The 26406-nt window shown below is 47.6% G+C and overlaps 1 protein-coding gene and 2 long non-coding RNA genes across 3 annotated transcripts in view; 1 reads left to right on the top strand and 2 right to left on the bottom strand.

Annotated features, from left to right (window-relative positions):
- Nucleotides 1-26406, top strand: part of LOC146420853 (uncharacterized) — a 116614-nt gene that overhangs the window by 9404 nt on the left and 80804 nt on the right. The gene's annotated exons all lie outside the window — the stretch shown is intronic.
- On the bottom strand, nucleotides 16076-17619 carry LOC146420861 (uncharacterized). Its single transcript, XR_014848926.1, has 3 exons — nucleotides 17354-17619; nucleotides 16841-16958; nucleotides 16076-16418 (listed from the first exon to the last, which is right to left on the bottom strand). It is a non-coding gene; the product is annotated as an uncharacterized LOC146420861 (long non-coding RNA).
- Nucleotides 21339-24030, bottom strand: LOC146420860 (uncharacterized). Its single transcript, XR_014848923.1, has 3 exons — nucleotides 23990-24030; nucleotides 22634-22744; nucleotides 21339-21412 (listed from the first exon to the last, which is right to left on the bottom strand). It is a non-coding gene; the product is annotated as an uncharacterized LOC146420860 (long non-coding RNA).

Below are 26406 nucleotides of genomic sequence, written 5' to 3'. Positions count from 1 at the left end.
TGTATGTTTAATAGTCTTTTGAAATCTGCCTAATTGATTACAGAAGGTTGGAAAACTTACATCAAATTATTGCCAGAGGCTTGCCTTGTTGAGGTATGTTGAATGTTAATGAGCCCTCGAGCACTGAATTCCTGAAGATCTGAAGTCTGAACAGGCCTCTGGAGAAGTAAAATTCAGCAGCAACCTCCAAGTTGCTGAGGATGTCAGCAGTCCCCACTGAGGCCATCCCTGCCAAGAGACTGTGGGAGGAATGAGCAGACAAGGAGAGAATCCCTGGGGCTGGGGAAGCAGAACGCAAAGGCACCACTGGGTCCAGGTGGGAAATGAACTGCGGAAGAATGTGGCTGTGAAAGCGCTGCCTGGGCTGTGCCAAGCAGGACAGCCAAGCCCTGACTCCCATGGCCCGGGAATGGGGGTCTGTGGCCTTACAGGATGCTTGTGGCTCTTCTGGGAGCAGTGGGATGTGGGCTGTGGAATGGTGAGTGCAGGTGTAAGGCCCCAGACAACTCTCTCAATGAGACCTCCAAAAGAAATTACAGTTGTTTGTGGACTCTGAGTACAAGGCAATATTCCTATGTGAACAATCTCTGAGTGGAAGGAAATGTGGTGGTGAAATCACAATTCTGGCCATGGGTGCCTGGAGGAGAAGGACAGTTCTTTTCCAGAGGAAGGAAAGCAGAGAGCCTCAGTGTTTCAGTGGCAGATGAGAAGTGACTCTCAACATGGCAAGGTCGGCTGGAGCAGTCAGGTGGCCCCCGGGAGACTAAACCAGCCAGAGCTGTGCCATGTTCCCTTGGTTTTATGGGGCCCTGCAGTGTCACAATGGTCCCTTGGTTCCATGGAGCCACACACAGTCACTATGGTCCCCTTGGTTCCATGGGGTCCTGCAATGTCACTGTGGTCTCCATGATTCCATAAGGCTCAGTAGTGTCACAATGGTCTCCTTCGTTCCATGGGGCCCTGGGGTGGTGCATTCCTCCCTCCCCTTCTCAGGCTGCCCTGCGATCTGAGAAATGCTCATTAGGCCTCAGCCTTGGCCAACAGCCCCTGGGCTCAGCTCCTCTGCAGCTGATCACAAACACTGTCTGCTCCCAGGCACTGCTGCTGTCCAACCAGCTCCTGCTTTCTTTAGGAGCAGCCTTGGGAACTGTTTTCCTTCCCTCAATGGCACAACATCCCTGTTCTCATACTGTCAAAGAAAGCTGTTGATGTGAAGTGCAGCCAGGATGAAACATTGCTGTGACTAAAGCCCATCTCTTGGGGCCTTATGAACAGGGCTCCAAAATGAGCCTCTTGGAGCTCTCCTGGAGCAGTGAGCTCCCTCTGAGTGGGGCCTCTCCGAGCCGGGAACTCTCCCGTTTGCTGCACTCGGGGCATCCCCGAACAACGAGGGACCCTGGGCCGATCCCCCCACTGCTCCAGGCTCAACCCTTCGCCTGCTGGGGAGATGCAAAAGCATCCGCAGTGAGCATTTCCCTGGCCTCCAGGGGAATTTCTGACAGCTCCCTGGCACTGCCTCTTTCTGTCTGTGTGCACACACGTGTGCCTGTGCTCTGGAAATGGGGGAGAAATGCTGCTCTGGGAGGTGTTGAAGTGCCTTGGATATCTGAGTGAGTTAGGCCTGTAAGTAAGGTTCAGTCATAAGGTATGAGCTAAGTGAAATGCTGCTGAGGGTTGTTCTTTTGCTAAGTTGTTGAGTTTAAGGTATAAGTTAAGGTTCATGTAGAAGTTAAGTCCTGGTAAGTTTGAGGGTTGTTAAACTATTAGGCCTTATTCCTTTTATCCTTTTCCTCACTGTCCTTTTGTCACATACACCTAAACACACACACACACACACACACACACACACACACACACACACGGACACAAACAGGGACAGTCCTCAGTTCATTTCTGGTTTGATTGCCTGGATTTGCTTGCTTTTGTTGTTGCTTTTTCCCCCTGGTGTGCCTGAACTGTCCAGTCAGGAGCAAAGTGACTCTTGCCAAGGAACTTTATTTTGCTGTTGCTTAATATTAAATCTAGTTTTTGAAATCCCTTCCTGGGGATTTTATAAGTGCTCTCAAGCGCTCATTCATAAGAGGGTGAAGGAGCCCTGGGCCAGGCTCTCACCCTGGGGGACACGGGGACACTGCTAGGGGCTCCCTGTCCCCATGCCCCACCCCCCAGGGCCCTGTCCCCCCTGTCCCCGTGTCAGGCTCTGGGGTCGATCTGATGGAACATCCTCTGGGGGAGGCTGTGGCACTGGGGGGCAGGGGGGACCTGGGGGGACAGGGGACCCTGCTGTGCACGAGCAGCATTGGACTTGTCTGGGGGAACTGTGAGGAGGGGCTGGGGCAGGGTGACCTCCCCAGTGATGTCACACAGCCACCCTGTGATGTCACACAGCCACCCTGTGATGTCACACAGCCTTTGCTATGGTCACATAAATCTGCCCTGTGGTGTCACAGCCCATTCAATGATGTCACAGCCTGCTCTATGATGTCACACAGCCATTCCCTGATTTCACAGCCCACTTTGTGATGTCACATAACCACCCTGTAGTGTCACAAGTCCACTCTACGACCTCACAGCCTGCTGTGTGAGGTCATACAGCCACACTATGATGTCACAGCCTGCTGTTTGATGTCACACAACCAACCAGTCATGCCACAGACCACTCTATGGTTTCACATATCACACCCTCCTCTGGGATGTAACAGCCTACTCTGTGGTGTCACAAGCCAGTCAGTGATGTCACACAGCCCATTCTGTGGTGTCATACAGTCACTCGATGTTACACAGCTCACTCTGTGACTGCACAGCCTGCTTATGTGATGAGGCCTCCAAACCCCATCTTGGGAGATTTTTTTGTCTTCTCCAAGGTTTTTGAAAAAGGAAAAATACTGGTCAAAATGCAAGGAAAATGGAGTGTTATTTTTTCCCAAATGAATGCAGTGACAGAAGAAGGGTCAATATCTTTAAATTAAATGAGAGTGGATTTGCATTTTTTATAAGGAAGGAACTTTTTACCATGAGACTGGCACAAATCTGCAAGTGTTTTTCCATTGAAGTTGCTGCCCCATCCCAGGAATTGTCCCAGGACAGGAGTTTTGTGCAACCTGACATAGTGAAACCACTCTCCTCCCCAAGGATGGAATTCCTGTTGTGTTGGTTCTCTGATGTGCTGGGTGACCTCACAACACTCGTGGCCAGAATGTCAGCTGAGGGCCAAGCAGGCTGCTGCAGTGGCAGTGACCTCACAGCCATCACCATTGCAGCCATGTCCCTTGGGCCTGGCTCTCCCCATTCCATGAGCTTCCGTTCTGTCAGCAATGGCCTCCTGAGTTCCAACAAGGCCCCACAGTGTCACAGTGTCCCCTTCATTCCATGAGGTTCTGTAGTGTCACAATGCACTCCTGGAGGCCCCACTGTGTCACAATGATCCCTTGGTTCCATGAGGTGCCACAGAGTCACAATGGTCTCCCTTCATCTGTGAGGCCCTGCAGTGTCAACTTGATCTCTGTGGTTCCATGTGGCCCCAAAGTGTCACAATGATCTCTGTGATTCCATTGGGAACACAAAAGCTTTGCATAAACATTGAGCAACACCTGCTTAACACAGCTGGGTACATCTGTTTGTATTCAAAAGACAGGTTAAAGGTGAGAATGGCACCATCAACTTCCATCTGCAGCTGAGATCAAGGGAAAGGACAGGGACAGAGAATTCTGCTTCAAGATACAGAGAATTCTGCTTACAGAGAATTCTTTTGGTCACATTGTCCCTTGTAGAAAGTTGACATCATCAGAGGCAGCCTGTACTGAACATGTGGTTCCCGAGTGGGGTTTGTTGTGTAGGAAACCTGCTCAGGCTTTTCCATTCTTCCCTTACAAACAGGAAAACTTCTCCTGGGTCTGTGTGCAGGCAGAGCCCTGAGGAGAGCAGGTGGGACATGGAGCAATGGGCTGGGACAGCCACCTGCAGAGCTCAGGGGACAAGTTTGTGATGCAGGGAACAGGGATGTCAGTGCCAGGTGGGCAATGTCAGCCATGGTGAGGTTGGGGTGAGGAGCAGGTTGTCCCAACAGGGTCAGCCCCCAAGGGGCTTATTCTTCTACATGCCCAGACCTCCTAAGGAGACATTCAGCATCAAAGTCACTCGGGGAATGCTTCTATCACCTCCTCTCTGAACAGAAAAATTAAAAAAAAATTTCCTTGATTCAAAAGAAAAGTCATGGGGTGCCCTTTGAAATCTTCCTCCTTAAAAGAACCCCTGTCTGACATCAATGTTCAGTGGAAATGAACTTTCATTGCTCCCTTAGATGAACTAAGGGTTCAGTGAGCTTTTCTTCCTTTTTCCAGGTTATAAGACCCTTTTGAAAGGAATTTCAGGCAAGTTCAGCAGTGGGGAACTCGTTGCAATTATGGGTCCTTCAGGAGCTGGGAAGTCAACACTTATGAATATTCTTGCAGGATACAGGTCAGTACCAATGAAAACCCTGAGTTAAGATAACATCATTGAGCCTTGAGGGCTCCTTGGAGACAACAGCAGAAGAAATTTTAGCCTAGAGTTTGTCAAACACAGGCACTTCAAAGATTTTGAATTAGGTTCTTATTGCTTATATTTTTTTCTGTGTCCTATTCTGGTCACTTGGGATTTATGTCTTAACAGGTCTGCTCCAAAAATAAGAAGCAATTTAAAATCCAAAAAACACACATAGAGAAAACCTCCTTTTTTTGGCTGCGTAACAAATCTGACTCAGTGTCTTGTGTTTGTGATGTTTTTTAAGTCACATAACACTTGAAAAATCTACTCTTTTTAGTCGGCACTTCATAATGTTGATGTCTTCTTGACTAAACTGCAATGACTGAAGTGACTGTGCTTCAGCTTTCTAAATCCTCTCTTGTATGGCCAAATACAAAGTGTCTCTGTCATGTTGCACTGTAGTGTTTAGAATGAAATTTCTGCTTTGGTGTAGCTGGATTTGCACCATTATTTGCTTTGCAAAGTAGAGTAAAAGCTTTACATTCCCAACAGAAGCTAACTGGCAGCCCACACAGAGAGCTGAAGGAGGCCCAGGTGGGCTTGTTGCATGCTGGTCCAAGGGGAAAGTTGGAACCAAATCCCCTTTTCTTGCAGATTGAGCCTCTGTGTCTTGCTGTCTCCAGGGCTGTCTGGGGTAAGACATGCTAACCCAGCCAGGAGCTGTGGATATGTGAGTTCTGGCAGCCACCTGCTTCTCCAGAGTGAGGGACAAGGCCAGCCCCAAAGCCAATGCTGAAAGATGTTCTTGGTGGTGGACAAGGCCAGGCTGGCCTTGCGCAGGGATGGCGGGCAGAGGGGAGCTTCCCACCTTGGGCTGCTGACAAAGGGCAGCTGGTGGCCTTCCAGCAAATGCTTCTTTTGTGCAAATGTTCCAGCCAGCATCAATTCCTGCTGCTCACACCAGCCCCTTTCCAAGCAGGAGGAGTTTTGTGGAGGCAGCCTGACAGCTTAGTGGCAGGAGAATACAAGACTCAGCTAAGAGTTCCCAGCTCTTTGCCAGAAGCTGCATCCACAGCCCCTTCTCTCTTCTGGTTGTCTCAGACAGATGTGGAGGAAGTGGCAGGAAATCACTGAGCCTGGAAGGGCAAGTGGAAGGAGGAAAGGCAGTAGCAGGTCCCTGGGACCTCCCCTTGGGAGCTGGGAGAGCCATCCAAACCTGGCCCTCTGCTGCCTTGTGGAGATAAGAGTGACAAAGCCAGCAATCCTCTGCAGGAGACTGGAGCCATCTGTGAATATGAGCATGGAAATCTCACCTTGTAAAACAGAGATAAAGGTGTCCTTGGGTGTTTGCAGTGGTCTGAGCCAGCTGGTCACAGGCTGAGGGGGGTGGCATCAACTGGTCTAGTTGAAAGTGTCCCTGACCATGGCAGTGGGGTTTTTAAGAAGGTCTTGTAAGGAGACCTCTTTAGAAGGCCTTTAAGATCCTTTGCAACATTATCCCCTCTGTGAGTCTGTTAATTCCTGTAATAGAAGAGATACTGTTTTGTTAATCAAATCTTGCTAACGCCTCTTGAACAAAAAGGAAATTGCAAATCTTGCTAACACTGCTTAAAGCAAAGAGAAAGTTGTTTTCAGTGGGAAAAAGTTGCTGGCAGGAAGGGAATACAGACTAATCTGTAACCTTGCCACTCCGCAAGATATACTGTCTCAGCAGAAGAACAAAAGCAGCCTTCAGCGACAGAGAAGCACAGAGTACACGTAACCCAGAAGATAAGGCCTATAAAAAGACTGTGAGATCGGGGGGTGGGGGGGGTGGAGGTGGGGGCGCTGCGCACTGCTAGCAGAGCCCGGCCGCCCTTGCTATCACTTGCTAATAAATTATAAATTCTTAATTGGCTTGACTCTGTATCGGTTCTGTGAGTCTCAATCTATAACAATTCCAAGCCCATAATGACAAAGAGAACACAAGAAACCTGGGTAGCCCACTACATTATTGGAAGTTGTTTCCCCTAGAGACAGATTTGTGTTTGGAGACATTTTCACGGTCCTACAGTATTTATGTGTGACTTTCCCTGGTTCAGTGCCACAACAGATGCCAGAAGAGATGATTTGCAAGCACAGAATTGCTTAACCTGCTTGTGAACCTGAAGGGAGAAGTGGCTTTGTGTTATTGCAGTTCTACACCATACAGGTGATTTAGGGTAAAATAGAAATTACTAATGTAAAAGAGCTAGAAGCTGGATAATAGTAATAATAATATTTTTTAACTGATTTAGAGGGCCAGAGATTGGATAATGATTTACTAAGACACGCCAGCTGCGATTCATTTATTATTTTCTTAATGAATATGTGCCTACTTGGTACCGGGGAGGATAAGAGAGGAGAGCCAAGTAATTGAGAGAAACCACCAAGTGTAACCAAGCATCCTGCCCTTGGACCCCAGGACTGGTACGAGTCAGTTCTCAGGCTTGGACTTGGACCAAGGACCAAGGGAGCATGCGCAAGGGAACAGGGTGAACACTTCATCGTGATGAAGAGGAGGGAATCTGTCATAATTAATCATCGGGACCCTTCCCCACAATTAATCTGAAGACACTGCGCTTGCGCGGGCATATTTAAATGAACTTTGAACTCATTATAATACAAAGTGGGGATAGGTAATGAATATGTATAGGGGCTTTGTCTGACTTTATGCATATGTAATCTGTAACCTAATATAAACTTAGTGAAGTGCCGCTGAGGGTGTGCATGTCTTTGGAGGGGCTACCCCCATGCACCCCAGCTGGAATAAACACATACCTACTTCATAACTATCTGAGTTGTGGAGTCAATTCCGTGCTTCATTTGGTACCCCAGGTGGACAGGATTTGCCTGGCTGCAGGATCGACTGAGGGGCTGACATCCTAGGCACGCCCCGGGATTTTCCTGGAGGACCTCCGCTCCTCGGCCACTCACTGCGGGGGCAAACAACGACCACCTGCTACAGCGGAGAAACAGTATGTGTTTTGGGTATAGAGAAGCCTGTAAGGCGTATACGCGTGGCTAGAGGGCTGCTGGTAAGACACAGAGAGACGTCCTGTGCGCAGCGTCGTCCCTGAGTGGCGAGCTTGCAAGCGACTGGTTAGGGCTGGCTAAGGGAGACCGGCGAAGTAATTCGTCGTCCTTAGCTGGCAGGGGGGGATTCGCTGTCCGATAGAGCGGCCGCGAGTGATCCTGGTGGTGGATCGAGTGGATCCCTAAGGAAACTAGTTTGAAAGAGAACTAGTTTGAAGTATTGTTAACACCGGTGTTGTGTATGTGTGTGGGTGCAGATTAGTCTGCACGAGCAAATGAGAAGTTGATTGATTAAGTTTGAAGTGTGGTCCAATAGAAGTGAATATTTGGGTATGGTTGTGGTTTATTAGCTTTGGTGTATGAGTGTGGGTTTTTTGGAATTTTTGTTGTACTTTGCTGTTGTGGTCGTAGAAGCGCTTTTTGTGTTGTATTACGTGTTTATTGTTGTGTTAGGGTGAGTGAGTGTATGCAGTTGTTTGAAATTGTGGTGGTAATTGAATAAAGGGAAACTTTTTACCATGGCCAGCTAGAGACATTTTTTTCTCGGTGACTACATCAAAAGAACATAGCTGTGCCACAGTTTGATTAGTGGGTTTGCAAGCTTGCAGAGTTAAGAGATACCATCTGTTACTGACCTGTCAGAGGGTAACGGCGCAGGTTGTAAAGAGAATAAGGTGGTGCATTATAAAAGTTTTGTGTGGACAAAATTATCAAGTTCTTTTAGCAGCGGAATTGTAGAATATTGAGTTAATTTACTTAGTGAACAGGACCATATAAAGAGTGGTTGCCTTTATTTCTTTTCCTTTTCTTTCCCCTTCCTCCCTCTCACTAATTAATCTTGATTTATTTTTCTTCCTCTCTCTCATACCAGCTTGGCTTTGAGTGAAATAAATGAGATGCTTGTCTGATGCCGAAAATACCTTTCTGTTTTGAGTGTAAAAATAATCACTGTAAGGTTTAGGCATTGTGTGAGTGCTGTGACAGAGTGGTCAGAAGCAGCTGTTATTGCCTTAGTGTGAGGAAAGAGTCATTTAGTTTCTGAAACCTAGTAGTGCAAGAGAAAAAAAAAAATTTGGAAAAAATAAAAGAGAAAAAAGCAAAAAAAAAAAAAAGAGAAAAAGAAGAAAAAACAAAAAAACAGTAAGGCAGTGTGAAAAGAGGTTTGCCTGGAAGAGGGATAAAACCAAGAGAAGGAAATAGATAAAATGGGAACTGGGCAAAGCAAAGAGGTTCCTAAAACAACTCCACTTGACTGTGTTTTAGCACATTGGAAGGAAATTGCAGGGAGTGGAGGTACAGAAGATAAAAGAACCCTTATCAAATTTTAATTTAGTAGTGGCCTTTGTACAGGCTAAATGACAGAATTAGATGGCCTCCCCATTATATAACACACTATTATAATTAATGTTTTTTTAAAAAATAAAGAAAATAGAACAACCAGCAAAGAAGAGGAGGCCGAGAAGGAATCATTGCACACATGAAAGAAGACTGAAGAAGACCGGAGGACTCCACCCTAGCAGATCCACTGGTTATAATGAAGCTAGGGAAAAAAGAAAAAGGAATAGAATTTTTGGTGGACACGGGGGCAACATACTCGGTTTTAAATAAAGCTTTAATGCCGGTGGGGGATGATTATATCATGGTTCAAGGGGCAACTGGTCAGTCTGAAAAAGCATATTTTTGCAAACCTCTAAAGTATAAACTGGGAAAGCAATGGGGTATTCACAAGTTTTTGTACATGCCCAGATCTCCAAAAGCCCTTTTGGGGAGAGATCTATTGGAACAGTTACAAGTAACCATTTCATTTGAAGATGGAGAAATTACTCTGGAGGTAAATGATCAACAATATGTTGAAATACTAAGTTTAATGCTAACAACCACAGAGGCTGAGGGAGAAATTAGTGAGGAAATTATGAATCAAGTATTCCCTGGGGTATGGGCAACAAACGTACCTGGAAGAGCTAAAAATGCACCTCTGGTACAAATTAAGTTGAAGGAAGGGAAACAACCAGTCAGGGTTAAACAATACCCCCTTAAGAAAGAAGACAAGGAAGGGATTAGCCCAGTGATTGAAAACTTTTTACAGCTAGGACTATTGAGAGAGTGCAAATCTGATTTTAACACACCCATTTTACCAGTCCGCAAACCTGATGGGTCATATCAGGTGGTACAGGATTTAAGGGCAGTAAACAAAATAACTGAGGACCTCTATCCTGTAGTGTCAAATCCCTACACGCTACTAACTGAGTTAACACCTGAACTAACCTGGTTTACTGTTTTAGATTTGAAAGATGCCTTCTTTTGCCTCCCTCTCCACGAGGCCAGCCAGAAAATATTCGCGTTCGAGTGGGAAAATCCCAAAAGCGGACGCAAAACTCAGCTCACTTGGACGGTGTTGCCTCAAGGATTTAAGAACAGTCCCACCCTATTCGGGGATCAACTATCAAAAGACCTGGAATCCTGGGAAGCCCCCTTTGAAGAAGGGAAGCTATTGCAATACGTCGATGACATCTTAATAGCTACCCGGACAGAAGAAGCCTGTGTACTCTGGACAGTAAGTTTACTAAATTTCTTGGGGCTCCAAGGGTACAGGGTGTCCAAGAAAAAAGCTCAAGTAGTAAAACCAAAAGTAATTTATTTGGGCTATGAAATCAGTGCTGGGCAGCGAACTTTGGGACAAGACCGGAAAGAGGCCATTTGCCAAACCCCAAAACCCCGAACTGTAAAGGAACTAAGGACTTTCCTGGGGATGATGGGATGGTGCAGGCTTTGGATCCTTAGTTATGGGGTCCTTGTAAAACCTTTGTATGAGCTCATCAAAAAGGAAAGCAGAGATCTTCAGTGGACAAAAGAGGCCACGAGGGCCTTCAAACAACTGAAGAATGCCCTGATGTCAGCTCCAGCTCTGGGACTTCCAGATGTGAGTAAACCATTTTTTCTGTTTTCTCAGGAGAAGCAGGGGATTGCCCTGGGAATACTAGCACAAGACCTGGGCCCATATCGATGGGCAGTTGCTTATCTGTCTAAGCAACTAGATGCAGCAGCCAAAGGATGGCCAGGATGCCTCAGGGCTGTAGCAGCAGTCGTGCTAAACATCCAAGAGGCACGCAAGTTCACCTTGGGCCAGAAAATGACTGTGTTAGTGTCCCATACAGTGTCTGCAGTGCTGGAAGTGAAAGGCAGACACTGGCTTTCCCCACAGAGGTTCCTGAAATACCAAGCCATCATGGTGGAGCAGGACGATGTGGAAATAGTGGTCACTAACATTGTCAACCCAGCTTCTTTCCTTAGCGGAAACAACGGGGAGCAGGTGCACCACAACTGCCTGGAAACTATTGAGGCCACATACTCCAGCCGTCCAGATCTGAAGGATACACCTTTGGATGATGCAGAGACCTGGTTTACCAATGGGAGCAGCTACGTCATCAGTGGAAAGCGACATGCAGGGTATGCAGTCACCACCAGCAAAAAGGTAATAGAATCTGGACCCCTACCAATAAACACTTCTGCCCAGAAAGCTGAAATAATTGCTTTGACCCGTGCTTTGGAAATAGCCAAAGGGAAAAAGATAAACATTTATACAGACATATACAAGTATGCATGTGGAGTTGTGCATGCACACGGAGCCATTTGGAAGAGGACTGTTGAACTCACAAGGAAAAAACATCAAACACGCACAAGAGATAACCCAGCTGTTGGAAGCAGTCCAGCTACCTGAGAAAGTAGCAATCATGCACATTAAGGCACACTAGAAAGTGAGCTCAGAATTGGAGGAAGGAAATGACCTGGCGGACAGAGAGGCAAAAGAAGCAGTGAAAGTTGAGGTGACAACTGAAGGGGCTCTAATTCCAGATGGCCAAATCTCCCTAGAAGGTAAGCCAACCTATAACAAAGAGGACAAAAAACTAATCAAAGATCAGAGTGGGTCATACAATGAAGAGGGTTGGGCTATTACTGCACAGGGGAGGTTGGTCATTCCCTCTCATTTAGTGTGGGCACTAGTAAGAACAGAACACCAAAAGACACATTGGGGAATAGATGCCCTACACAATTACTTAATGGAAAGAATTATTGCGAGAAATTTATATGCTACCATCACACAAGTAACCTGACAGTGTGACCTTTGCCTCCAGACTAGCCCTAAAAATATCCCCAAACCAAAATTGGGCCAAATTGGGAAAGGGAATGGGCCTAGACAGCAGTGGCAAATTGATTTCTCGGAACTCCCAAGAAAAGGGGGGTATCAGTACTTGTTGGTATTAACAGATATCTTTTCAGGATGGCCAGAAGCCTTTCCCACTAGAATTGTCAAAGCTCGGGAGGTAATCAAGGTATTGTTAAATAATACCACGCTTCGGAGTTCCAGCCACGATGTCCTCAGATAGAGGACCACATTTCATTTCAAAGGTGGTACAACAAGTTAGCCATCATTTGAGCATAGACTGGGAGCTTCACACCCCATATGTTAAGAATCGCTCTAATTTTTGTATTTGTAATTTTGTGAAGATCATTGGGTGTGACTTTTTGTATTTGGCACCAGTTGTATCTCATCAGTTGATAAAATCCAATTACACAATGTATCATGACTTAAATTCAAAAAAGTGGAAGGAAAATTTTAATAACCATTCACCATGATACAGAGGAAATAAACAGAGTCTTGCAAAGAGCCAGACAGGATGCGGATCACCACTAGTGGGATGTGCTTTTTAGATGGTCACCTACTGCAACTGGTATCCTTAATACATTATGTCACCCCATAATTGTTTTACTAATTTTGGTAGGTGTTAGTCTTGTGTTATCTGTTTTGCTATTTGTTTCGAATTGTAGGATGTTAAAGAGGCTATCCATTTTAACTACATTATCAAATGTACATGGTAAGGCATTGAGAGATACTTATCACAGAAGCTTGCTAGAAGAAGATGCCATTTACTAGTAAAAGAATTTACTAATCTTATAGAAAAGGGGGGACTGATTTAGGGTAAAATAGAAATTACTAATGTAAAAGAGCTAGAAGCTGGATAATAGTAATAATAATATTTTTAAACTGATTCAGAGAGCCAGAGATTGGATAATGATTTACTAAGATATGCCAGCTGCGATCCATTTATTATTTTCTTGATAAATTTGTGCCTACCTGGTATCGGGGAGGATAAGAGAGGAGAGCCAAGTAATTGAGAGAAACCACCAAGTGTAACCAAGCATCCTGCCCTTGGACCCCAGGACTGGTACGAGTCGGTTCTCAGGCTTGGACTTGGACCAAGGACCAAGGGAGCATGCGCAAGGGAACAGGGTGAACACTTCATCGTGATGAAGAGGAGGGAATCTGTCATAATTAATCATCGGGACCCTTCCCCACAATTAATTTGAAGACACTGCGCTTGCGCGAGCATATTTAAATGAACTTTGAACTCATTATAATATGAAGCGGGGATAGGCAATGAATATGTATAGGGGCTTTGTCTGACTTTATGCATATGTAATCTGTAACCTAATATAAACTTAGTGAAGTGCCGCTGAGGGTGTGCATGTCTTTGGAGAGGCTACCCCCCATGCACCCCAGTTGGAATAAACACATACCTACTTCATAACTATCTGAGTTGTGGAGTCAATTCCGTGCTTCACAGGTTATATTTGTTTTGCAGTTTGAATATGCAATGTTCATGCACAATGCTTATATAAGCATAAATAGCAGCTTTAAATCCTAATTCCTTCTTCACACAAGGATGTGTAACCCACCAGAAATATTTAACAAGGAGCCATATTAGCTTTGGTCTTGATGGTATGGTTTGTTTAAAGTGTGTGATGAGTAATGGGAGCTCAAACAAATACCACTCTTTCTAATTCGGGTTTGTTCTTTATCAGCCCTGCTGCATAGAAATCTCTTATTTACAGCAGAGACAAAATGAAATTCCTTAACACAGATGAAAATTATACAATTCAGGCTGACTAAAGGGGAAGTTCTCTGTTATTGTGAAAAGACAAACTAAATGATCTGTTTGATGTACATCCTGGAGGAGGCTTTGAAGTGAAGAGTGAAAAAGAAAAAATATTTTCCTTACGAAGTATCTTGAAAGAGTTTTTTTGGTTTATCAGAAGCAGCTGCACTGATCATGACCTCCACAATTATAAATGCACATCAACCACTTACTTGACTTAATCTGGCCACAATTCGGAGCTGCAATTTCAAAATCTCATCAAATATGTTGTTACGCTATAATAACGAATGAGAGCAGAAATAGCAACATTTATCATCAGGGTTTTGGGTTGGAAAGGCCACTTAATTAATGCTCCCTCAGCTGCCAGCCTAAAGTCTGCTGTGCAAACCTTAGGTGTACATTGGGACTTTATGTATTTCTTTAGCATCAACTCAGGTGCAAACCTGGTGTAAAACCCTCCACACATCACACTGATTTCCAGTGACAAAACTTCTCTGTTCCAGCACAAAACTGACTTTTCCTGCTCCAGCAGGGAACAGCCCCCGTCCCCCTGTACCGCCCCATCCCTCTTCTCCTCAGGAGACACCAGCCCGAGCTGTCGGCGGTGTCCTGCCTCAGGTCTGGGCACAGCTTTTCTTTCAACAAAGGATCTCCTGGACCCTGTGCAAACTTGGCTGTGCAGCAGGATGGAGACCATCTACGGGGAGCGGTGGTGGCTTGCAGAGATCTCACAGAGCTGCATCCTGCACACTCTCTGTATGTATGGGCCAGACCAGGAGATCATGACCCAGAGCTTGCAGGACATCTTTGAGGAACACACAGTGCCACTGGTCCAGGGCACCATCGACATCATTGTGAGGCAGTGCAGAGAGGAGGCCCAGAGGCTTCTGCGCTCCCACGGTGTTGTGGATGAGGATGATAGCCCAGCAGCCAGCAGCAGCTCCAGCAGCTCCAGCAGCTCCAGCAGCTCCTTGCTTTGGATGGGGACTCCAGCCAGCAGCCCTGCAGTCTCAATGAAGGAAGAAGCAGCTGCCACAACATAGGCTGCCCTCCCCAGGGGTCACAGGTACCCCCAAATTGTGGCTGTGTCTGCAGGGTTGGACCAGTCCCAGGAGGAGCCCCAACAGGAGTGGGGATGGTGGTAGGTCCCTCCGCACAGAGCAGCAGGCCCACAGCCTCTCTATCAGTATCATGTTGTCTATAATTTGTTTGTTGATTTGTTGGGGTTTTTTGTTGTTGATCAGAAGGTTTATATATTTATGTCTCAAAGAGCAGAAAAGGTTCAAATTAAAAGATTGCTGCACATTGTAGATAAATGCTAAAAAAGATTTGGAATCATCTCTGTTATATTGCACTAAGTTTTAGGCAACTCAAATATCTGTGCCAACATGAAAATAACAGGTATGTGACTTCGTTTGAGAGTGCTTTCTGTAATTATGGTATTGGCTCAAAATTTAGTGCCAACTCTTACATCAGTATGCTTATAATGAAAAGTCTAAATCAAATAAATCACCATCAAACCCTTAACATTCATTAATTTCAATTTTGCAAAACCTTCCTACCTGTGGTGGTATTGCAGCCTCCTGAGTTCCTGAAGCCATCACTCACCTCAGGCTCAGTTTGGGCAGGAAGGAGATGGTTCTGTTTGTGATATGTGGGGACAGGAGGAGGGAAGGCTTTGCAAACGCTGTCACCAGGGCAGGGCTGTTTTCATTCATGATGACAAGTGGTAGTACTTAAGCTTTTTATTTACTGTGAATAAGGTTCTGAAGGGCAAAACTTCTCAGGAATAAGGACAAGTTGCACTTCCAAAGGAGGGTGAGGAAAGGGGAACAAAGTGTCATTCATCTTTCATGGAAAGTGTTTCACTTTTAACAATTTTTTTTTTCTGACCATGTACCTAGACAGCACTGATTTAGAGCATTTGATCAGACGCCCGGAGTGTCCTCACATCTGTTTGGTCACATCTTCTCTCTCTGTTTCATTGTGAATGATTTCTCCTCCCCGGGTGGCTCCTGCTTGCAGCTCTCTGCTCAGTGGAGTCCCGTTTGCTCAGCAGGACTTTGCAGCAAGTTATTCCCCAGCGTGTGGCTCTGCTGCCATCCCAAATCTGCGGTTTCACTGCCCAGCCTGACTGAGACTGGGGAAGCTGCTGGGCATGGCTGGAGAATTTCCCAGAGTCCCCTTCACTCACTGCCAAAATCCTCCTGCATCATCGTGTTTACATCTGCTCATTGCTTTGGAAAACACAACTTCATGCTTATTTCAGTTCAAAAATTAAATTTATCGAAGATTGTTACACTTGCACTTCAGACACACATATACACAAAAATAATTTCAAGATAGAAATTAGATTTATTACAGATTTATATGACCACACTATCAATTAATATACAAATACCTGTTTAAATTTAACAAAAATAATTTATTACAAATAGTTAAAACCATAATCTAATTACAAAAACAAAACACCAATATACCTATCTACATAATGCTACACCTACAACTAAATAAATATAGTCATAAAACCATATTACACTTGACATATAAAATTTAGCTGCATACATTGAAACCAAAACAATATAGAGACAAAAATGTAATTATATATAAAATACAATGTCTAACGCATAAAAATATACAATATACAAATATACATAGACAGTAATATACTGCTCTAAATAACCCTATGCCTCTAGCTACATAAATAGAAATATTTTTCTATGCAGTTCTATACAGAATGAAAATACATTACAGACATAAATATAAAAATAGACATACATAGATAGGAATGACACCTATACAAATACCAATCTACCAATCTTAATATACATGTACATGATGACTATAGAAATCTGTAAGTCTATGCAGAAACATTCCAGCTGCTCAGTGTTGAAGGTCCCTCTCCCTTGGTCTCTTCCTCCGGTGCAGCGCAGCCCTCCTGGACAGGGACAGCAGATGGAACATCTGGGAAGCAAAGGGAACACTGTGTCAATATCGGGACATTTCCCTGGGCAGCACCAGCACTTGTGTGAGGGAAGAGCAAACCTCAGAGCCTCCCCAGCAGGGTTAGAAAGAAAAAGCTGCAGGCCGAGCGGGCCAGGCTGCTGTGAGCGCAGCCTCGGCGGGAATGTCCCGCAGCCCCCGGCAGCCCGGGGGGCACAGCACAGCACGGCACGGCACGGCACGGCACGGCACGGCACGGCACGGCACGGCACACAGCACGGCACGGCACGGCACAGCACGGCACGGCACAGCTGCCTTGCCCAAGGACAGCCCCTGGGCCAGCCGGGGCAGCTGCGCTGAGCAGCCCCAGCACGGGCAGTGCCGACGGCCAAAGCCCGCGCCACCCTCAGCCCCAGCCTGCCTCACCGGCCCTGTGGCCTCACCCAGGCTCTCGGGGGGCAGCAGCAGCAGCTCCCTGTTCACTGCTCTTGCTGGTGCCCTTCAGCTTCTCCCTGATGGCTCTCCTCACTGTCTGGATGTTCTCAGGGACTTTCAGGGAAGCTGTGGAAGAAGTGGAGGCTCTGGAATTGGTTCCAAAGCCTGGCAGAGCCGCAGTCCTGGACCCCTCTGTGCTCCCTGCTGGCTCCCTCCATCCCCTCAGCCCTGCCATCCCCTCAGCAAACCCACAGCCCCCCCAGTTCCTTCAGACTCCCACAGTCCATTCTGACACATCGAGTCCCCTTAGACCTGCTAACCCCTCAGCCTGTGCCACTTCCCAGTCCCCTCAGCCCCCACCATCCCCTGCAGCTCACCCTGAACCCACAGCTCCACCATTCCCCTTTCTTCCCACATACCCCTCAGCCCCACAGTCCCCTCAGCCCCACCAGCACCTCGAGCTCACTGTCCCTTCAGTGTCACCTCTCCTCAGCCCCCTCAGCCCCTCTTCAGCAGCTCACCGCCCTTCAGCAGCTCCTCAGGGGACACCAGCTGCTCTCACCGCTCTAGGGACACCTGGGGCTGGAACTGCTGCTCTGCCCGGGCCGGCCACCAGCTCAGACCCAGCACGGGAAGAGGGGACACAGGGGACACAGGGGAAAAGCAAGAGATCAAAAAGGAAGCAGAGTAGAGAAAGAGGTTAAAATGCAACCTAGGACAACACAAATATCAATCCATGTACATAAATATACATATATCTTCTATAACTTTGCACATTTCTAAATATAACTATATCTATATAAATGTTACTCTACCGATATATAAATGTATCTATAAAACTCTATAAATGTAACTCCATATATATAAATAAATTCACATCTACAATTCTATCTATGTAAAGGGATATAAATCAAACTATACAGATCTGTAACTATATGCATATATTACACAGTTCCATAAATATAGAAATAGAACTCTATAGATAAAATATGTAATGGTAAACATCTATAAACATTATATATATAGAGAGGTCCCACCTGTCTGATCATCACAGGCTCTCCCTTGGTCTCTTTGTCCCACGCAGGGCAGCCCTTCTGGCAAGGTAAATCAGATGGATATCTGGGAAGCAAAGGGAACGCTGAGTAAATATGTGGCCTTCATGAATGTTTCCCTTTGGAAGGAATTGTACTTCTGTCCAAGATTGTACAAGATTGCCGGAAAGGCAGACTCTCACGTGGGAATTTGAAGCCTGCTCTTTAAAGAAGAGGGATCCTTCCAAGTTTTCAATATTTTGGAAGGTTTGGAGTATCCCGATAAAGTTGCAGCACCCACAGTGAAAATGGCACCCAGGAGAGCTTGAAACACACACAGTCCCAGCTCACACAAAGAGCCCAGCCTAGTTCTTTCTCTGTGCTGACAGAGACACCTCGGTCCTCACTGCAATGGCTGAAGCTGAAGGGTGATGTGAGCTGAGTTACGAACTAGCACCGGTCCCTGGCATCTAAAAAGTGCCCTCTGCAGTGAGCAACAGCTCCTCCAACTCGACCAGCAGCTCTGCGACAAACAGCTGGCAGAGAAAGAGCTCTGCAGGCTGCACCAGCTTTGCTCAAGAACGCAGATGCAAAGTGCTCTCTCTCTCTCTCTCTTAGTAGTTCTTACTAATCTGAGGAAATTTAAATTTTCCCTTTAGCTACTGCATTTGTGTTCTGTGATTTGTTTGACTTCAGAGGTTCTACCGCTTGTATTTTTAATGCGTCTCACTACAGCCATCAGCAGACTGCTACTACACTGATTTAATGCTTTGAGACACAAAGATCAGCCTTCTACTCTGACTTTTTTGCTGGTGTTTTCTGCAGTTGCCTCAAGAGTCACTCAGCAGTGCTTCCAGAGCACTGCCACCCTGCAGCAAACCTATCCACGCACTTCAGCTGAAAACTGGGACACCCAGCTTGGTGACACAAGTGCCAGAAGGTCAGCTCTATTCACTGCTCTCTTGCCACACCACAGGACTTAGGGTCAGTGCCACCAGAGAACCGTGGAGGGCAGGGCTCCACCGGGGAGACTGTGCCAGTGCCCTGTTTGAACTCAAGGCACCAGGAAGCACCAAGCCTGCAGACAAGAACTCAACTCTTCTGATCTCCCTTCCTGCCAGAGGCAGACTCACAGCAGCCATCTCAGACCTCTCTCAACCAATGTGTGCTCTCTCCTTACCAAGCTCCTCAGGCTCCAGGGAACTGTTCCAGCGGCTCACGGTGCCAGGCAAAGTTCTCTCTGCTGCAGCCTTGTTCTCAGGCTCCCCTCCTGAAGACTCTGGGGCGACACCAGTGTTCCCCTTAAAAGAAAACCAGAAAGAAAGAAAACCCAAAGATCACTCACTATTTTCTGCAGGGACACAGTAGTTCAGAGCCTGCAATATTTCTTTCTCTTGAGGACTGGCATGCGTGAGTTTACAGAAGACAAAAGGTCATCACACTTGGCAATACAATATGGACAATTCCAAAAAATCTCATTCCCCGCCTTGAATCTGCCTCTCCTCAGTAATAAATCTAGGGCAGGCAATGCATCTGGATATTAAATCAAATAGAGAAATTCTCTGGCAATGCTGTGTAATAATATGAAAAAATGCCCGTGCCAATACAGACACTGAACACTTCACACAAGTCTGGGAAGAGGCAAGAGTTAAGAGAAAGTGGATTCCTAAGTCAAAGAGGGAATCTGTCAAACACAAGGCCTAATGGTCCCTGATTGAACTGCACTTCAACACTGAAGAATGCCCTGGGCTTCAAGGAGTCCTTAGCCATTTCATGTGCAGCACCAACATTTTCCTTTCTCCAATTCACAACTCATGGGGCCTCAGAACTAACACATCTGCTCCCTAAAGGCTCCAGGGCTCACTAACTTTCATCTCTTGCTTCCATTAGGGAAGTTTGGCCCCCAAAGGCAATGGAGAAGATTGACTTCTCAAATCCAGTCCAGAAGCTGCCAATGCTGTCAAGGTTGAACATGGGGCCGACACTGAACACATGACGTGGGCACTACGGAAGGAGTCCTGCCAGCTCCTGGCACAGGGATGTGCTCCTCCCTCCACAGCCCTGAGCACAACAGCCTCATCCAGGCTGCAGCTTTGCCAGGACTGGATGGGAACACACATCTCTTCCCACACAGATGTCCAAGAGGAACATGACAAAGCTCTGGAACTTGGAGAGCAAGACTGGCCAGTTTGCCCAGCTGAAGATTTCCCAGATACAAACTTGACTGGCAGCTACCGAGAGCACAAGAAAGCGTCAGCTGCAGCACATCCCCTCCCACGGCTCTGGCAGTGCCTACACACACAGCAGGGCTCACACAGCAGCAGCAGCTGCAGCCCAGCCCTTGCTCTGCCTTGGCCTTCCAACCAAAAGGAGGCAGAGCCCACAGCTGGTGCTGTAACAGAGGCTCCTCTCCCATGCCCCTCCCTGCTCAGCAGACTTTGCCTTCAGTGGCAATTCTCCAAACACTCTTCTCCTATTTCACATCAAGCAAAGCTTGTGAGAACCTACCAAGCATCACCACAAATGCCCCTGCACTAGGGATTCTTCCCAGGAAAAGGAGAAAGGAGCACCCAAACTTGGCCAACACCTCTCGTCCTAACTGAGGATGAGCCCCCTTTTCCTTTCGTCTTCCTTTGCAAATCTTACTTTACCAAACAAATCCTTCCCTGTCCACTCACAGCTCAATTCCTGAAGCCTTTCCTTCTCAGCCATGCTACAACTTTCAAAAGCTCTCAGTCCAGCCCTTTTCATCCCTTTCCAATGCAGTTACCTGAGCAAAGGGAGACCTTTCAGGCGACGAGCGGGAAAGCATCTCCTGCAGCGTCTCAAGCACCAGGTCCAGAGTCAGCGGTGCCAATTCCTCTTCCCCAGGCTCATTCCAGGGCCAGCTGGAGGCCGTCCATGCTGCACAACCAGCACTGCCAGTCGCAGCATCGGGAACTGAACTGCCCACTGTGGCTGCAAGAATCCAAACACTTGGGTCAGGCTCCACAACAGAGCTTGGCACACGGAGCTCTACCACTGCCTTGGATCAAACACCACAGGAAGCACACAGCAAAATCAATGCCAGAAATGTATTCCAACTTCCCAGGGGATTGGAAGACTGATTTCTTCCTCTTAAAAAGTATTTGTTCTCATCGATGGGTATGTCTGGTAAAGTATGGACTGGAAAACTCATCTACCTACACACACTAATACTGTGTAATCTCAGCCTTTCCATCTCCCCATCAGCTTGTGGATTGGGCTGCTTTGGAGTTTTGCATCACAACCAAACACGGAAAAAGGATCCCCCTTGCAAGGGCCCAGATCTGCAGACACGCAGACTAAAGTTAAAGTTATATTTTAGATTTGGGCTGGCCTTTGGAGCTTGCTTGTTCGTCGGTGCGCATCTGGGATGCTATTAAACCATGGTAAAACCCCTATCCCATACTGTGTGTCTGCGTCTAAAAATTTTTTCTAGCAATTTAAGGCATCAGCAGAAGCAGCGGAGATATTCGTCCCGTTCTCCAGACGCTCCTGTCCGTCTGCTCCAGGACCGAGACTGAATCTCTGCCAAACGGAAAAATGGGGACTTTAGAAACAAAGTCGAAAGGACCATTCCAGGTCCCCGTCAGCCTCGCCGAAGGCTAAGGTACGGACAGAGAAGCCGCCGTTCACAGCTCCACAGGGAAGAAAACCTCTGCTCCTGGAACGACTAGAAGAGAAAAACCCATTCAAAACGAGATCACGCCACTTCGCTCGCTCTTTTCGTGCCTCTTATCCGCACTCTTTGGCACCAGCATTCAGATTGAACCCCCAAACCTGCATCTAACTTTCATCCAAAATCTATCCAAAAGCTCTCTACAAGAACTGCTTGCACAAATGGGGCCTTTGCTGCACAGCCTGCTCCTCCCAGCTTCCCCTGTGCTCCACCTCACCCCTCCCAACTCTGGCTGTCTTCCCGGGATGGCAGTAACTGTAGAAAAGGGACACCTTTCCCCCACTGTTCCCCCCCTCTCCCTCAACTGGGACATTTCTGGCTCACCTCTCCACAGAAATGGGAGCAGCAGACAGCCTGCCACTGGCTTTTGGGCCCCCAAGCTGCCCAAGCCGGCCTTTGCAGGGAGCTGCTGGAGCGCGGCGGCACGGCACGGGCTCTTCGCCGGAGAGGGCTGCCTGCCTTGGCTCGCACGGGGGCCCAGTGTCACCCGGCACGGGCAGCTGCAGCACGGTGTGCAGGCCACCGGATCATCCCTGCCGCTTTCCCGCCCCAGGGCCCCCCTCGGGCCTGCAGCTCCCGGCCACCCAGCCACCCGCTCCTGCAGCCAAGGGCCAACTGGCAGCCTGGGGCCCGTGCAAGCCGGGGGCCATTGTGACACGGCGGCGGGGCCGCCCGTGCGTTGGCACCCCGTGGCGGGCACCATGGAGACCCTGGTGTGTTGACGCTGTGGAACTCCGTTGGCAGCCAGGCTCCCCCTGTGACACCACGGCACCTCAGGGAAGGAAGCCTGGCGACCGACTGGGTGCTGACTTCAGCTAGGGAAGCTGACGCAAGCAGCGTCACTGGAACCACTGGCAAGCTACGGAAGCTAGTGGAACGCTGACAAGTGCAACAGCTGAAAACCATCCCAGGCCTATGCTCAGGCCTTGCCTCTAGCCTACCTGAAAATCCGCATACAACCGAGGCGGAGAGGCAACACAAGTCCTCATGGAACATTCAGTGCACAGCGGGCCGTGCAGGTCAAATGGTGTCTATGACAAGAAAAGTGCCCAGCTGAGAAAGTTGCTTACCTTGCCGAGGTATCAGACAGCTTTGAAGTCTTGCTTTGCGGAAGCTGCTGAGATATTCGTCCCGTTCTCCAGACGCTCCTGTCCGTCTGGTCCAGGTCCGAGACTGAATCTCTTCCGAACGGAAAAACGGGGACTTTAGAAACAAAGTCGAAAGGACCATTCCAGGTCCCCGTCAGCCTCGCCGAAGGCAAAAGTACGGACAGAGAAGCCGCCATCCACTGCTCCAGAGGGAAGAAAACCTCCGCTCCTGGAACGACTAGAAGACAAAAATCCATTCAAAATGAGATCACGCCACTTCCCTTGCTCTTTTCGTGCCTCTTATCTGCGCACGTCGGCACCACCATTCAGATTGACCCCCAAATCTGCATCTAACATTCATCCAAAATCGATCCAAAAGCTCTCCACAAGAACCACTTGCACAAATGGGGCCTTTGCTGCACAGCCCGCTCGCTCCTCCCAGCTTCTCCTGTGCTCCACCTCGCCCCTCCCAACTCTGGCTGTCTTCCCGGAATGGCAGTAACTGTAGCAAAGGGGCATTTTGCTACAGTGTTCCCATCCTGTTCACTGTCTTTTCCCCCCCTTTCCCCCAAAGGGGACATTTCTGGCTCACCTCTCCACAGAAATGGGAGCAGCAGACGGCCTGCCACTGGCTTTTGGGCCACCACGCTGCCCAAGCCGGCCTTTGCAGGGAGCTGCTGGAGCGCGGCAGCACGGCCTGGGCTCTTCGCCGGAGAGGGCTGCCTGCCTTGGCTCGCACAGGGGCTCAGTGTCACCCGGCAGGGGCAGCTGCAGCACGGTGTGCAGGCCACCAGATCTTCCCTGCCGCTTTCCCGCCCCAGGGCCCCCCTCGGGCCTGCAGCTCCCGGCCACCCAGCCACCCGGTCCTGCAGCCAAGGGCCGACTGGCAGCCTGGGGCCCGTGCAAGCCGCTGGCCATTGTGACACGGCGGCGGGGCCGCCCGTGCGTTGGCACCCCGTGGCGGGCACCATGGAGACCCTGCTGTGTTGACGCTGTGGAACTCCATTGGAAGCCAGGCTCCCCCTATGACACCACGGCACCTCAGGGAAGGAAGCCTGGCGACCGACTGGGTGCTGACTTCAGCTAGGGAAGCTGACGCAAGCAGCGTCACTGGAACCACTGGCAAGCTACGGAAGCTAGTGGAACGCTGACAAGTGCAACTGGTGAAAACCATCCCAGGCCTATGCTCAGGCCTTGCCTCTAGCCTTCCTGAAAATCCCCATACAACCGAGGCGGAGAGCCAACACAAGTCCTCGTGAAACATTCAGTGCACGGTGGGCCGTGCAGGTCAAATGGTGTCTATGACAAGAAAAGCGCCCAGCTGAGAAAGTAGCTTACCTTGCCGAGGTATCGAACGGCTTTGAAGTTCCGCTTTGCAGTGATGCCGTATGAGTTTTTTTATTTTTTATTTTACTTTTATACTCTCTTTATATATATCCTTTATATATAACCTTTTACCCTTCCCCGTTACTGTACTTTTCACTCCCTGTATCTTATCCCTACATTCTATCACCCTAGTACCCCTTGCCCTGCTCAGAATCCTTTGGGAAGACGAAACAAACACTCAATCTCAAAAGCATGATGCGCAACCTCGAACAGGGCCCCCATCAGTGAGACATGTTTTTTGTAAACTAAGTAGCAATCTTTTGGGGGGGGCAATTTTAATAAGGGGGCAGTTACTTCATTTGTTGGACTTCTTATTGGAGACTTTTAGATAAGTATTCTAATCTAGGTTGTCCATAAATTGTATATGGGGGATATCGTTGGGGCTTTTTGGCTTTTTGGCTTTTGGGGCTTTTAGATTTGGGCTGGCCTTTGGAGCTTGCTTGTTCGTCGGTGCGCATCTGGGATCCTATTAAACCATGGTAAAACCCCTATCCCATACTGTGTGTCTGTGTCTAAAAATTTTTTCTAGCAATTTAAGGCATCAGCGGAAGCAGCGGAGATATTCGTCCCATTCTCCAGACGCACCTGTCCGTCTGCTCCAGGCCCGAGACTGAATCTCTGCCAAACGGAAAAATGGGGACTTTAGAAACAAAGTCGAAAGGACCCATTCCAGGTCCCTGTCAGCCTCGCCGGAGGCAAAAGTACGGACAGAGAAGCCGCCGTTCACTGCTTGTGGTGGTTTTGATTGACCCAAAACATCAGTGAAGTGTTTTTAACATCTAGGAGAAATTTGGATCCCTCAGAAGCTGTTGTAGTAGGCCTGGAGAGGTGTCTGAGGGGTGGGGTGTGGCACAAAGATGGCTCCTGTGTGTCCTGAGTGCAAGTTCTGGAAATTTTTACATCAAGTCCAGCAGAGCCAATCTCTGATGGCTCTGAAGGTGATGGACATGCTGCCGGCCAAGTTTGGGCCAATTGGAGGTGCTGGTTATGCCTCTGTGAAAACGTATTTAAGAAAATTTCAAAACAAAGCAGGTGCGCACTTCTTTCACTTTGTAGTTGGAGGAGGAGGAGGTGGAGGTGAAAATATGTGAGGGAGAACAGCATGGAGATTGAAAAGGTTAGTGAAAAAGGGGGGAGAAAGCGGTGCTCCAGTGCTTCCGGCACCGGAGCTGAAACTTTCTGCTAGCCGTGGTGGAAGCTATGGGGGGAGCAAGAAGTTTCTCCTGCAGCCCATGGAGTCCATAAGGATGCAGAAATTCACCCACAGCTCACTCCAGAGGAGGAGGTGGATGCCTGGAAAAGACTGTGAACCAGTGGGAGTCTCATCTAAGAGTCCAAACTCCAAAAGGCCTTGACTGGGAGAGAAAGGCCTTGCTCCTGGCATGGAAGCAGCCTGGCCTCAGCTCAGGAGAGACTGCACAGCACCTTATGGACAAAAGAACTCATGTTGCAGCAGATTTCACAGTCCTGTGTCAGCTGGGCTCAATGGGAGGCTTTTGATTGCCTGGAGAGAGCAGGGACATACCCTGTAGCCCTGCCAGCCCCACTGGACACACTCCTTCTGGCGCTAGGGGCCGAGCAGTCACTGACTACAGGGGACTCACTGGGACTGAGTTGGAAAATACATCAATACCTCTGAGAGATAAGAAATGTGCTCTGTAGACACTTTTCTTGTTCCTTACAAACTTTATTGGAAAATACACAAATGCTTCATTAATTGGAATAAAATGTAATAAAATTAAAATATTTCCTAGTTTTAGATATTCATTAAATTTTGCCTTCATTTTTGTATTCTTAAATTATTCTTATTATGCTAACATTTCTTCTACAAATTTGTAAATACTTGTTTTTATTCCTATGACTATTCTTCTTCCATGTATTTTTAAGCCTTAATTCTTATTACTCTTCTGATTACTCTTTTATATATTCTTCTAAGTATTTGTAAATTCTTACTACTATTCTTATTCTGTGTATTTTTAAATCCTAATTATTATTGTTATTATTATTATTATTATTATTCTATGTATTTGTAAATTCTTATAACTGTTCTTCATCTATGCATTTTTAAATTCTTCCTTGTCTTCTCTGTCTTTTCAGTCTTCATCCTCTTAAAATTCGTATTTGTTGTATTCGTCTTCGTCTTTATCATCACTGTCGTCTCCATCTTCTTCTTCGCCATCTTCATCTTCTTCCTCATCTGTTTTACTCCTCTGGCCGTCCCGCCATGCAGGGACACTGGAACAGCCTCCTCAGCGCCCGCAGCACCCGCCTGAAGCGGGAGCGGTGTTTCTTGGGGACAGCCTGAGCTCCCAGCTGGGCAGGTGAGGAGCCGGGGGGGCTGTGTGGGGGAGGCTCCGGGCTCTCTCTCC

The sequence above is a fragment of the Lichenostomus cassidix genome, unplaced genomic scaffold (genome assembly GCF_008360975.1).
Source record: "Lichenostomus cassidix isolate B80296 unplaced genomic scaffold, HeHo_3.0 HiC_scaffold_45, whole genome shotgun sequence".
Classification (NCBI taxonomy): domain Eukaryota; kingdom Metazoa; phylum Chordata; class Aves; order Passeriformes; family Meliphagidae; genus Lichenostomus; species Lichenostomus cassidix.
The sequence above is the reverse complement of the archived record's forward strand: the minus strand, read 5'-3'. Positions and strand labels throughout refer to the sequence as shown.